Source organism: Loxodonta africana, chromosome 8 (assembly GCF_030014295.1).
Source record: "Loxodonta africana isolate mLoxAfr1 chromosome 8, mLoxAfr1.hap2, whole genome shotgun sequence".
Lineage (NCBI taxonomy): Eukaryota > Metazoa > Chordata > Mammalia > Proboscidea > Elephantidae > Loxodonta > Loxodonta africana.
Window position 1 is genome coordinate 119,677,918 of NC_087349.1, and position 11,721 is coordinate 119,689,638.

The window sequence follows — 11,721 nt, forward strand, 5'->3', positions numbered from 1 at the left end:
GCTTAAGGATGGAACCATGTATGGAAAATATTTAACACAAGGGACACATTAAAAAAAAAAAAATTAACACAAGGCACACATTAGCCACTCAAATCATAAGGGTAAATGTCCTTAAACCGTTGTAAACTAGCTCATCTATTCTATTATCACATTAATTCTATATTTTATTTTTCTCACTTGTGAAATTGAGATATTACTTTTAAATAACTTTTTTTCTGATTATAAAACTGGCACATAGCCAAAGAAGACATTTTAGAAGATACAGAAAGTATTTAAAAAACCAAAATGTACAAATAACCTCATCGCTCCAAATATTTCATGTTTACTTGTTGATTTATGTCTGGCAATCCATTTTGTATCCAAAAAGGAAGAAGAAAGGAAACAAATAAAAAGAAAAAAAAATCTTTTTTTTTCCTTTAAAGAAAGAGCCCAGCATCACTTGTTGAAAAGGCTATTCTATCTCCCATCATCTTGGCGCCTTGTCAAATGTCAACTGGTTATAGACTTATGGCTTTATTTCTGGACTCTCAAGTCTATTCCATTGTTATAAGTCTAGCCCGATGCCAGTACCACACTGTCTTGACTACTGTAGCTCCGTAGTAAGTTTTGAAGTTGTCAAGTGTGAGTACTCCAACTCTGTTCTTTTTCAAGTTCCTTTTGGCTAGTCTGGCTCTCTCGGGTTCCCATATGAATTTTAGGATCAGCTTGTCAATTTCTACAAAGAAGCCAGCTTGGATTCTACTAGGGATTGCATTGAATCCATAGATCAATTTGGGGAATATTTTCATCTTAATAATATTTAAGTTTTCCAATTCCTGAATGTGGGATGTCATTCCAATTTTTTAGATCTTCTTTAATTTTTTCAATAACGCCTTGTAGTTTTCAGAATATAAGTCTTGCACTTCTTTTGTGAAATTTATTCCTAAGTATTTTATTTTTTGATGCTGTTAAAAATGGAATTGCCTTGTTATTTCCAGTTTGTTCATTGCTAGTATAATAGAAATACAATTGATTTTTGTATGTTGATTTGTATCCTGTAACTTTGCCAAATTAGTTTACTAATTTTAATAGTTTTTAAGTCAGTTCCTTAAGATTTGCTATATACAAGATCATGTCATCTGCAAATAGAGATAGATTTACTTCTTCCTTTCCAATTTGGATGCCTTTTATATCTTTTTCTTGCTTAACTGTCCTGACTAGAACCTCTGGTACAATGTTGAATAAAAGTAGCAAGAGCAAATATCCTTATCTGGTTCCCAAGCTTGCTGAAAAACATTTAGTCTTTCCCCATTAAATATGATGCTAGCTGTGGGTTTTTCATAGATGACCTTCTAATCAGGCTGAAGTTCCCTTCTAATCCTAGCTGTTGATCGTTTTTATCATAAAAGGGTGTTGGATTTTGTCAAATGCCTTCTGTACCACTATTGAGACGATCATGTGGTTTTTGTCTTCATTCTATTAATATGGTATATTACATTGTTTCATATGTTGAACCACTTTACATTGCTGGGATAAACTTCACTTGGTCAGGGTGTATAATCCTTTTTATATGTTGTCAGATTTGTTTTGTTAGTTTTTGTGCAGAATTTTTGTTTCTATATTCATAAGGGATATTGGTATAGTTTTCTTTCCTAATGTCTTTGTCTGGTTTTAGCATCAGGGTAATACCAGCCTCATGTAATGAATTCAGAAGTGTTCCCTCCTCTTCTAATTTTTTGAAAAGTTTTTGATTGATTAGTATTAATTCCTCTTTAAACATTTGCTATAATTCAACAGTAAAGCTATCTGGGCCTGGGATTTTCTTTGTAGGAAATTTCTTAATTACTAATTCAATTTCTTTACTTGTTATAGATATATTTGGATGTTCTATTTTTTCTTGAGTCAGCTTAGAAGTTTGTGTCTTTGGAGGAATTTGTCCATTTCATTTCGGTTATCTAATTTGTAGAAACCCTGGTGGTGTAGTGGTGAAGAGCTACGGCTGCTAACCAAAATGGCAGCAGTTTGAATCCACCAGGTGCCCCTTGGAAATGCTATGGGGCAGTTCTACTCTGTCCTCCAAGGTCACTAGGAGTTGGAATTGACTCGATGACAATGGGTTTAGTTTTTTGGTTTTATCTAATTTGTTGGCATACAGTTGCTCCAAGAATTACCTTATATCCTCTTTATTTCTGTAAGGTCAGTAGTGATCTCTTTGCTTTCATTCCTGGTTTTAGTAATTTTTGTCTTTTTTCTTGGCTAGGCTAGCTAAAGGTTTGTCAATTTTGTTGATCTTGACAAAGAACGAACTTTTGTATTGTTGATTTTCTCTATTGCTTTTCTATTCCAATTTCATTTATTTCTTTTCTAATTATTTTCTTTCTACTTGCTTTGGGCTTAATTTGCTCTTTTTTTAATGTTTTGAACAGGTAATGCATGCACATTGTACAAATTCAAGATAACCCAAGATTTTTGTAAGAAAATAATTTCCTATCAAATCATTTGTTGCCTCTTTTATATTTGCTTCACAGTAATCCAGTTGAGTGTACGGTGAATGTGAATATAAAATAAAACAGAAGTGGCCATGAGTTGATGATGGGTATGCTGGTGGGTTCATTACACTATTTACTTTTGTGTAGTTAAAAATTTTCCATAATAAAAATTTTTTTTAATTTTTAAAATTATATGCTCTGTCAAGGTTCATTCAGGTTGGAGAATCCACACCAGTTATTTGAACATACAGAATTCGTACAAAGTACTGTTAAAACTGGGTATAAAGTTGTTAACTACTAAAAGGGCAAAAACAAAGGCATCATGGAGGTAGCAACTAGCACCAAATACCCCTGAAGAAACAAAGGGAAAACCTTAGAAACAAGGGAGGGGTTCTCTAAAGCTGGAACTCAGACCTTTGAGGAGGCAGTTCGTTGATGCTGGTGAGGGGGGTGGGGGCAGTGAAGCTGGTTTTGCAAGTATTGGAAAAACTGATGCAGCTGCTGCTATCAGAAGGAACTGCTACTGCCAGAGTAAGGAAGTGTTGCTCGGGTGATGCTCACAGGAAGCAGACAGGAAGGCATAAGTCACTTCTTTCTTCTCCCATCTTGCCATTTCCCTCTAGTGCCCCCTATTGGCAAAGCGTAGAGCATAGCAGGGAAACAAAAGGCAAGGCAGAAACGCATCAAAAAGCAAAGTAGAGAAGGGTGGCTGGGTCCTACATCCTGATTTACCTCAATTATTACCAGTCAGGTTCTACCACATGGAAGTAGCTGCCTTGCCACTGGGATATGGCCTAAACGTCTCCAGGGATGCTTGCAGAAAGAAAAAAGGAGAATTTGGCTGCCCTTTACGAGAGTGGTCAAAAGACAATTTCTGTCTCTTAAAGGCTTTATAATATTTCAGAAAGTACTGCTGCATTAAAATGGAATTTAAAACTGAATGCAGGGATAAAAACTCCTGGAATCTATGTAACCGCTACGGCTAAAGCACTTTCACTACACTGGATGGCTAGGGGCAGGGGTGAGAAGGAGTCTTTTCACTGTACAGCAACTGTACCTTTTGAATTTTGGACATGTGAATATATTGCCCAATCTAAATTTTACTAAATTTTTGCAGAGAAAAACCATTGTCTTAGGTCAGGTTTCCAAGAAAACAGACTATACGACGGGGATTTCCATGCAAGAGGTTTACTGGGGAATGCTCTTGGGAACACTACTGTGAGAAAATGAAGGCAGCCAGGCTGAGGAGAGGGAGAAGCTGAACTGCAGTGCAGTTATAGCAAATCGGTGCTAATCACACAGGGAGCTCTGCAGCTGGAATGGCCCTTCAATTAAGGTAACTGTATCCACCAAAACTGGAAGTGGGCTACCCCCCCGGAAAAGGCTGTAACCCTGATAGACAGGTCCCTTCAGCCAAGTGTAGTTCCTGGGTAGAGACTCCTGGAACACTCTTGGGAATAAGGGCCTTGCACTTGAAGTGGGATCTGGATTGCGCACCATAGCATATACTCTACTAGTGGTTCTCGGACTTTAGTGTGCACCAGAAGCCCCTTCTGATTCATTAGGTCCAGCTGGGGCTGAGAATCTGAATTTCTTACAAGCGCCCAGGTGATAATGACGCTGGTTATCTAGTGACCATGCTTTGAGGATTGTTACACTATATCTTATTGGGTTAAATCTGCAAAGTTAAAATAACTTTTCAATGCTTCACAGTTTATCATTTATAGATGCTAATACCTAAAATTCCCTGATTAGACTCAGTAAATTATACTGTCTTCCTTGTAGTAAATCAGTTGTAAACCTAGTTCACTGGAGACAAGACTTGAGTCACTGACATACTTGCTTTATAAAATTGTTAGTAGGCAGAGTTTCTCTGTTTACTGATACCAGAAACCTCCATCTGTTTTTCTTCAGTCTGTGTGTCTCAATACATTTCTCTCATCTCTAAGCAAGGTATATAAATCAGTAAGGGGATTACTATTATCTATGATGAGAACCAGTTTTTTTCAGCCTAACACCATTTTCATCAAAACCTGAATCAGTGACAGAAAGGCTGAGGTGCAAGTTGAAGAAATCAATAATGAAGAGAGCAAGGAAAAAAAAAAAAAAAGCAAATATATGGAAACTGAATAACATCTTCCTTAAAAAACCACTGGATGATAGAAGAAATCAAAGATGAAATAAAAAATTCCTACAATCAAATGAAAATGAAAACACAATATACCAAGACCTTTGGGACACAGCAAAAGCAGTACTCAGAGGTCAATTTATAGCAATAAACACATACACCTAAAAAGAACAGCCCAACAGCTTGAATGAATAGAAAGAGAACAGCAAAAGCAGCCCATAGTCACCAGAAGAAAGGAAATATAATAAAAATTGGTGCAGAAATAAATGAAACAAGAGGACAGAAAAACAATAAAAAGAATCAACAAGAGCAGAAGTTGGTTTTATGAAAGGCTCAATAAAATCAACAAAGCCCTGGCCAAATTTACAAAAGAAAAGCAGGAAGGGCCCTAATACATGTCAAAAACAGAATACCAAGCATAACTAAAAAGATACAACAGCAGAAGATGAACTAGATAAAAACAACCTCCTAAAAGTTAAACAGTTATGATCATCAAAAGGCTTCCCCAAAAGAATAAAAAGAGAACCTACAGACTGGGAAAAAATTTTGGCTATGACATATCTGACAAGGGTCTAATCTCTAAAATTTATAAAATAGCAACACCTCAACAACAAAAAGACAAACAATCCAATTAAAAAATGGGCAAAGAATATTAACAGACACTTCCCCAAAGAAGACATTCAGGTGGCCGATAAACACATGAAGAAATGCTTGCAATCATTAGCCATTAAAAACCAAAAACCAAACCCATTGCCATCAAGTCGATTCTGACACATAGAGATGGCTAATCAAAACTACAATGAGATACCATCTCACCCTGACAACAATGGCACTAATAAAAAAAAAAAAAACAGAAAATAACAAATATTGGCAAGGTTGTAGGGAGATTGGAACTATTATACACGCTGACGGGAATGTAAAATGGTACAACCACTATGGAAAATGGTATGGCACTTCCTTAAAAAACTAGAAATGGAAACACCAATGTCACAACACAATTCGTGTATATACTTTTGAATGAGAAACTAATTTTTGCTGTAAACTTTCACCTAAAACAGAATAAAATTAGAAAAAATAAAACCATATGAGCCAGCAATCCCACTCCTTGGTATATACCCTCAAGAAATAAGAGCTGTGACACGAATAGACATATGCGCACCCATGTTCATTGCAGCATTATTCACAACAGCAAAAAGATGGAAATAACCTACATGCCCATCAACAGAAGAATAGATAAACAAACCGGTACATACACACAATGGAATACTACACAACGGTAAAGAATAATGATGAATCCTCAAAACATCTCACAACATGGATGAATTTGGGAGACACTACGCTGAGTGAAATAAGTCAATCACAAAAACACAAATGTTGTATGAGACCACTATTATAAAAAAAAACAAGAAAAGGTTTACATGTAGAAAATACATATATATATATTCTTTGATGGTTAACAGGGATGGGAAGGGGAGGAGGGAAAATTACTAACTAGATAGAAAAAAAAAAGATAGAAAACACGTGTTAATATTGGTGAAGGGAAAGGCAATATGCAATATGGGAGAAGTCAGCACAACACGCCCAAGGTAAAGGAAGACACTGAGAGGAACATAAGATAAAGGGCAACTACAGTAATGTAATGTGGAAATTATAGAACAATATCATTAATATCACACACAAGCAAAATTTTGCTGAAGATCATTCAAAAACGGCTGTAGCAGTATATCGACAGGGAGCTGCCAGAAATTCAGGCCGGTTTCAGAAGAGGACATGGAACCAGAGGTATCATGGCTGATGTCAGATGGATCCTGGCTGAGAGCAGAGAATACCAGAAGGATGTTTGCCTGTGTTTTATTGACTATGCAAAGGCATTCGACTGTGTGGATCATAACAAACTATGGATAACATTGTGAAGGATGGGAATTCCAGAACACTTCATTGTGCTCATAAGGAACCTTTACATAGATCAAGAGGCAGTTGTTCAAACAGAACAAGGGGATACTGATTGATTTAAAGTTAGGAAAGGTGTGCGTCAGGGTTGTATTCTTTCACCATACCTATTTAGTCTGTATGCTGAGCAAATAATCCGAGAAGCTGGACTATATGAAGAACAGGGCATCAGGATTGGAGGAAGACTCATTAACAACCTGCGTTATGCAGATGACACAACCTTGCTTGCTGAAAGTGAAGAGGACGTGAAGCACTTACTAATAAAGATCAAAGACCACAGCCTTCAGTATGGATTACACCTCAACATAAAGAAAACAAAAATCCTCACAACTGGACCAATGAGCAACATCATGATAAACGGAGAAAAGATTGCAGTTGTCAAGGATTTCATTTTACCTGGATCCACAATCAACGGCCATGGAAGCAGCAGTCAAGAAATCAAAAGACGCACTGCATTGGGTATTTCTGCTGCAAAGGACCTCTTCAAAGTGTTGAAAAGCAAAGATGTCACCCTGAAGACTAAGGTGTGCCTGACCCAAGCCATGGTATTTTCAATCACATCATATGCATGTGAAAGCTGGACGATGAGTAAGGAGGACCAAAGAATTGACGCCTTTGAATTGTGGTGTTGGCGAAGAATATTGAATATACCACGGACTGCCAAAAGAACGAACAAATCTGTCTTAGAAGAAGTACAGCCAGAATGCTCCTTAAAGGCAAGGATGGTGAGACTGCATCTTACATACTTCGGACTTATTGTCCGGGGGGAAAGTCCCTGGAGAAAGACATCATGCTTGGCAGAGTACAGGGTCAGCTGAAAAGAGGAAGACCCTCAACGAGGTGGACTGACACAGTGGCTGCAGCAATGAGCTCAAGCATAAAAATGATTATAAGGATGGCTCAGGACCAGGCAGTGTTTCGTTCTGTCGTGCATAGGGTTGCTATGAGTCAGAACTGACTCGACGGCACCTAACAACAACAACACAGTAATTACTGTAACATAGACAATCTTGCAACAATAGTATTAATGAACAACAATTTATGAATGGATATATAGGTAGGTAGGTATGCTAAAGAAGTTCATGAGGGTATAAAGGAGAACACCTACCTGCAGATATAGGTTTGGTTATGGATATGTCTACATACATAATTGTAGGTGCTACATGTATATTAATACAGACAACAGAGTACACAACGGGCACAGTCATGGGAACTTCTTAGACATAGCCAAATACTTTGCAGGACAAAGCTCCTAGGCTTCAAGGTGAAGGACCATAGACTCAGGGGACATCTACATCAATTGGCACAACATAGTTCATGAAGACAGTGTTCTGCATCCTACTTTGGGGAGTAGTGTCTGGGGTCTTAAAAACTTGAGTGGCCCTCTCACATAGACTGTTTGTCTCTTCCTGTCCAGAGCAAAGGAGAGTGAAGAAAACCAAAGACTTAAGGAAGCAATTAGTCCTAATGACTAATGGACCACATGAACCACAGCCTATATGACCCTGAGACTAGAAAATATAGTGCCCAGCTACCACTACCAACAGCTCTGACTGTGCGTAAAAGGAGCCTGTCCCAGAGGCAGAGGGGGGACCTCACTACCATCAAGAAGAGAGCCAGGAGCAGAGCACATCTTTTGGGCCCAGGGTCCCTGCACTGAGAACCCCCTAGACCCAGAAGACAGAAAGAGCTGTAACACTGAAGACAGCACAAGACAGCAGCAGCACAAGACTGGCAGGCTAGGCTCGCTAACCCATGGAAGGAGAGAACGCCTTTGGGCAGGAGGCTTCCTGGTGGAGTGGGGTGCCTCTGGGCACTTAACAGCAGAGCTAAAGAGCTCTGTAACGCTTGCAGAGACCAGTCCCGAGTGGGAGCCGAGGCCAAGAGTGAGGGCCCAAGCCAAGAGCAAGAGCCCAGGCCAAGAGTGAGGGCCCAAGCCAAGAGCAAGGGCCCAGGCCGAGAGCAAGGTCCTGGTGGCAGCCGAAAAGAAGCTGCCCTGATAGAACTATCTCCTGAGTTGTTACTGTTACTTCCAAGTTGATCCTGATCCTGAACTGTAACCTGTTATTTCCCTAATAAGCCCCATAGTTATGAGTATGGTCTGTGAGTTCTGTGTGGCCACTGCAATGAATTAATGAACCTAGCAGAGAAGTAGAGAGCGCTGTGGGATGGACAGCTGGTGTTAGAATCAGTAAAAAGGTTAGAGAGTGGAGGTATGTCTGATCCCCACCTCATAAGAATCAGCTTTGGGCTGATGTTGGTCTCGATTCTCCTCTCTCCCCCTGAAGTTTGAGGAGGTCTGACATCATGCCATTTTTACACAGGTAGAAGATGAAACGGAGGACTGTTTTAAGCAGAGGCAGAAGCATGTGCAAAGGCAACAAGGAGTTTAGAGGGCGATAGAGGGTGACAAGAGACCAAATGAGCACGACCAGAAAATGTAGGACCTTCTGATTTTGTCCTAACATCAATGCGGTTAAAGGGAAATGATACTAAAATTTGTATTTTAAAAAGAGGAGACAGTGGATTCATGGAAGACAAGAATACAGACAGGGTCATTAGTTGAAGGCTTCTGCAGTCATTTAGGTGAGAAATGAAGAGGACTAAACTGAAACAGTAGTAATAGAAATGAACCAAAAAAAGCCACATTTGAGATACTCAGGAAGTAGATGTGGTAAGAGGGAGCTGTTTAGAATTACACCAGCCACACTAGCCTTCTTTCATTTCCTTCATAGGGACAAGTCTTTCTCTCATCAGGGACCTTTATATGTGCTCTTTCTTCTTCGTGGAACATTCCCTTACTCCATACAAATTATATTCCCTCTGCTTCTCTCTCTCTCTCCAAGCAGTCTACTCTTTTCCCTCAACACTCATATAATTCCCATATTTGTGTGTCTACTTCTTTAACATGTGACTCCTGCTTTAGAGGGCCAGGAGGGCAGGGACCATGTCTATTTTGCTAACTGATGAATCTCCAGTACCTAGCACAGTGTCTGCAAACAGCTTAAGGACTCAGTGATTTGTGGAAGAAATGAAGGGATAACTCACAGGTTTATGCCTTGGTAGACTAGTACACCAGGGTGGAAACACAAAACGAGGAGCAGGAATTGACAATGGCTATTGCTTACTGGGAGCCCTGGTGATGGAGTGGTTGAGAGCTTGGCTGCTAACCAAAAGGTCAGCAGTTTGAATCTACCAGCCACTCCTTGGAAACCCTATGGGGCAGTTCTGCTCTGTCCTGTAGGGTTGCTAGGAGTTGGAGCTGACTCAGCGGCAATGGGTTCGTTTTTTTGGTATTGCTTACTGTCACCACCTGTCTATCAGTTTGTCCTACTGTGGAGGCTTGCATGTTGCTCTGATGCCACTGATATTTCAAATACCAATAGGATTACACATAGTGGTTTCAGTGGTGCTTCCAGGTTAAGACAGTCTAGGAAAAAAGTTTGGTGATCTACTTCCAAAAATCAGTGAAAACCCTGTGCATCACAACAGGATACTGTTTGATATGGTGCTGGTAGATGAGTCCCCTAGCTTGGAAGGCACTCAAAATACACAACGACTACAATGGATTCCAGCATACCAAAGATCGTGAAGACGATGTAGACTAGACAATGTTCCATTCCGTTTTACATAGTGTAGGCATGAGTTGGAGCCCGCTCCACAGCACTAACAAGTACTTACTGAACTAACTCCAAACCCTTCTACCTAGTTTTCAGGTTCTTTATTAATCTTGTCATGTCTTGCTCCAGTCCCCCCACTAGCCTCTCCTTCCTCCCACTTGTCTATGCCTTCACTCATATTCTTCTAAACTCTAGTTTAGAAGCTCACCTTCTTCATCTTCTTGAATTGAAAAGTTACCTTTTCTTAAAGATTCACTTCCCCAAAGATGCTTCCTCTGATGAAGGCTGACTCCAAAGCTACAGTCCATGTCAGAAGAAAGATAATTCAAACTTTTAGATAGGCTATTCCCTACCTGGTGATAGATGTCTGAAATGCTAGGCTGAGAAAATCCCATCATTAGGATGAAATTGCCATGAAAACAGTAACTTTGTTTACTATTGAATCCCCAGTACCTAGTGCGTAAAACCAAACCCATTGCCATCAAGTCAATTCCAACTCACAGCAATCCTGTAGGGCAGGGGAGAACCATCCCTTAGGGTTTCCAAGGAGCGGCTGGGGGATTCAAACTGCCAGTGGATTTAACTGCTGATCTTTTGGTTAGCAGCTGAGCTCTTAACCACTGCACCACCAGGGCTCTGTGTGTAATACCATCAAAGAAAAACGGTTATGAATTAAAGCAAACATTTAAGGATGTGGGCTTGATGTTGGTTATTAACTATGTGATCTTAGGCAAATGACTAAGCTTGTCTAAGACCATTCCTTTCAGCTGTGAAATGAAATTGCCTCTCACAGAAAGGCTCTTAATATAGGGACTTTTTTTTAATTTGTGGATTTTTTTGTGTGTGTAAAAATATATTTAACATAAACTTTGCCATTTTAACCATTTTCAGGCGCACAATTCAGTGGCATTATAACCATATTCACAATGTTGTGCAACCATCACTATCAACTCAAACAGAAGTGCCTTTTTATAAACTGCAGTAACAGGCCACGAAAGGAAGAAAAACCCTCACTGGAGTGCCTACTGTATGCCAGGTGGATTCACATTAATTTTTACAACAGGTTTAATAGGAGGGCAATTCCATTTTACAGCCCTTCGTTCTTTATTTGGGAGTTTCCCCCAACTTTTAATCTAATGACAGCAGGAAGCAAACTAATGAGGCCAAGTGAAACCTTGCCAAGGGTTAACGCCCAGAGGCTGGGGAGGTAACTGCCTGCTCCGCGGGGTGGGTAAGAACCAGTAAAGTCAGACTGACGGGAGAACTGCTGAGGATAAGGATCTTCCAACCTTGAAAATCAGGACCCCCGTAACGCAGGGCCCACGCCCTTGTGAGAAACCGCCAGAAAAGCGACCTCCAACAGCCAAACTTGTCCCAAGCAAGCCCTGTAACCGACTGAACTGACACCCAGAATGGGCGGGAAAGCGACAGACACCCCAAGTCGCCCAACCCACCCACTAATCTTGCTGTCGTTCACGACGGCCCGCCTACCTTGTTCGCGATCGATGTTTTCATTGGCCCGCTTCCACCAGGCTTCCGTTCTCATTGGCCTATT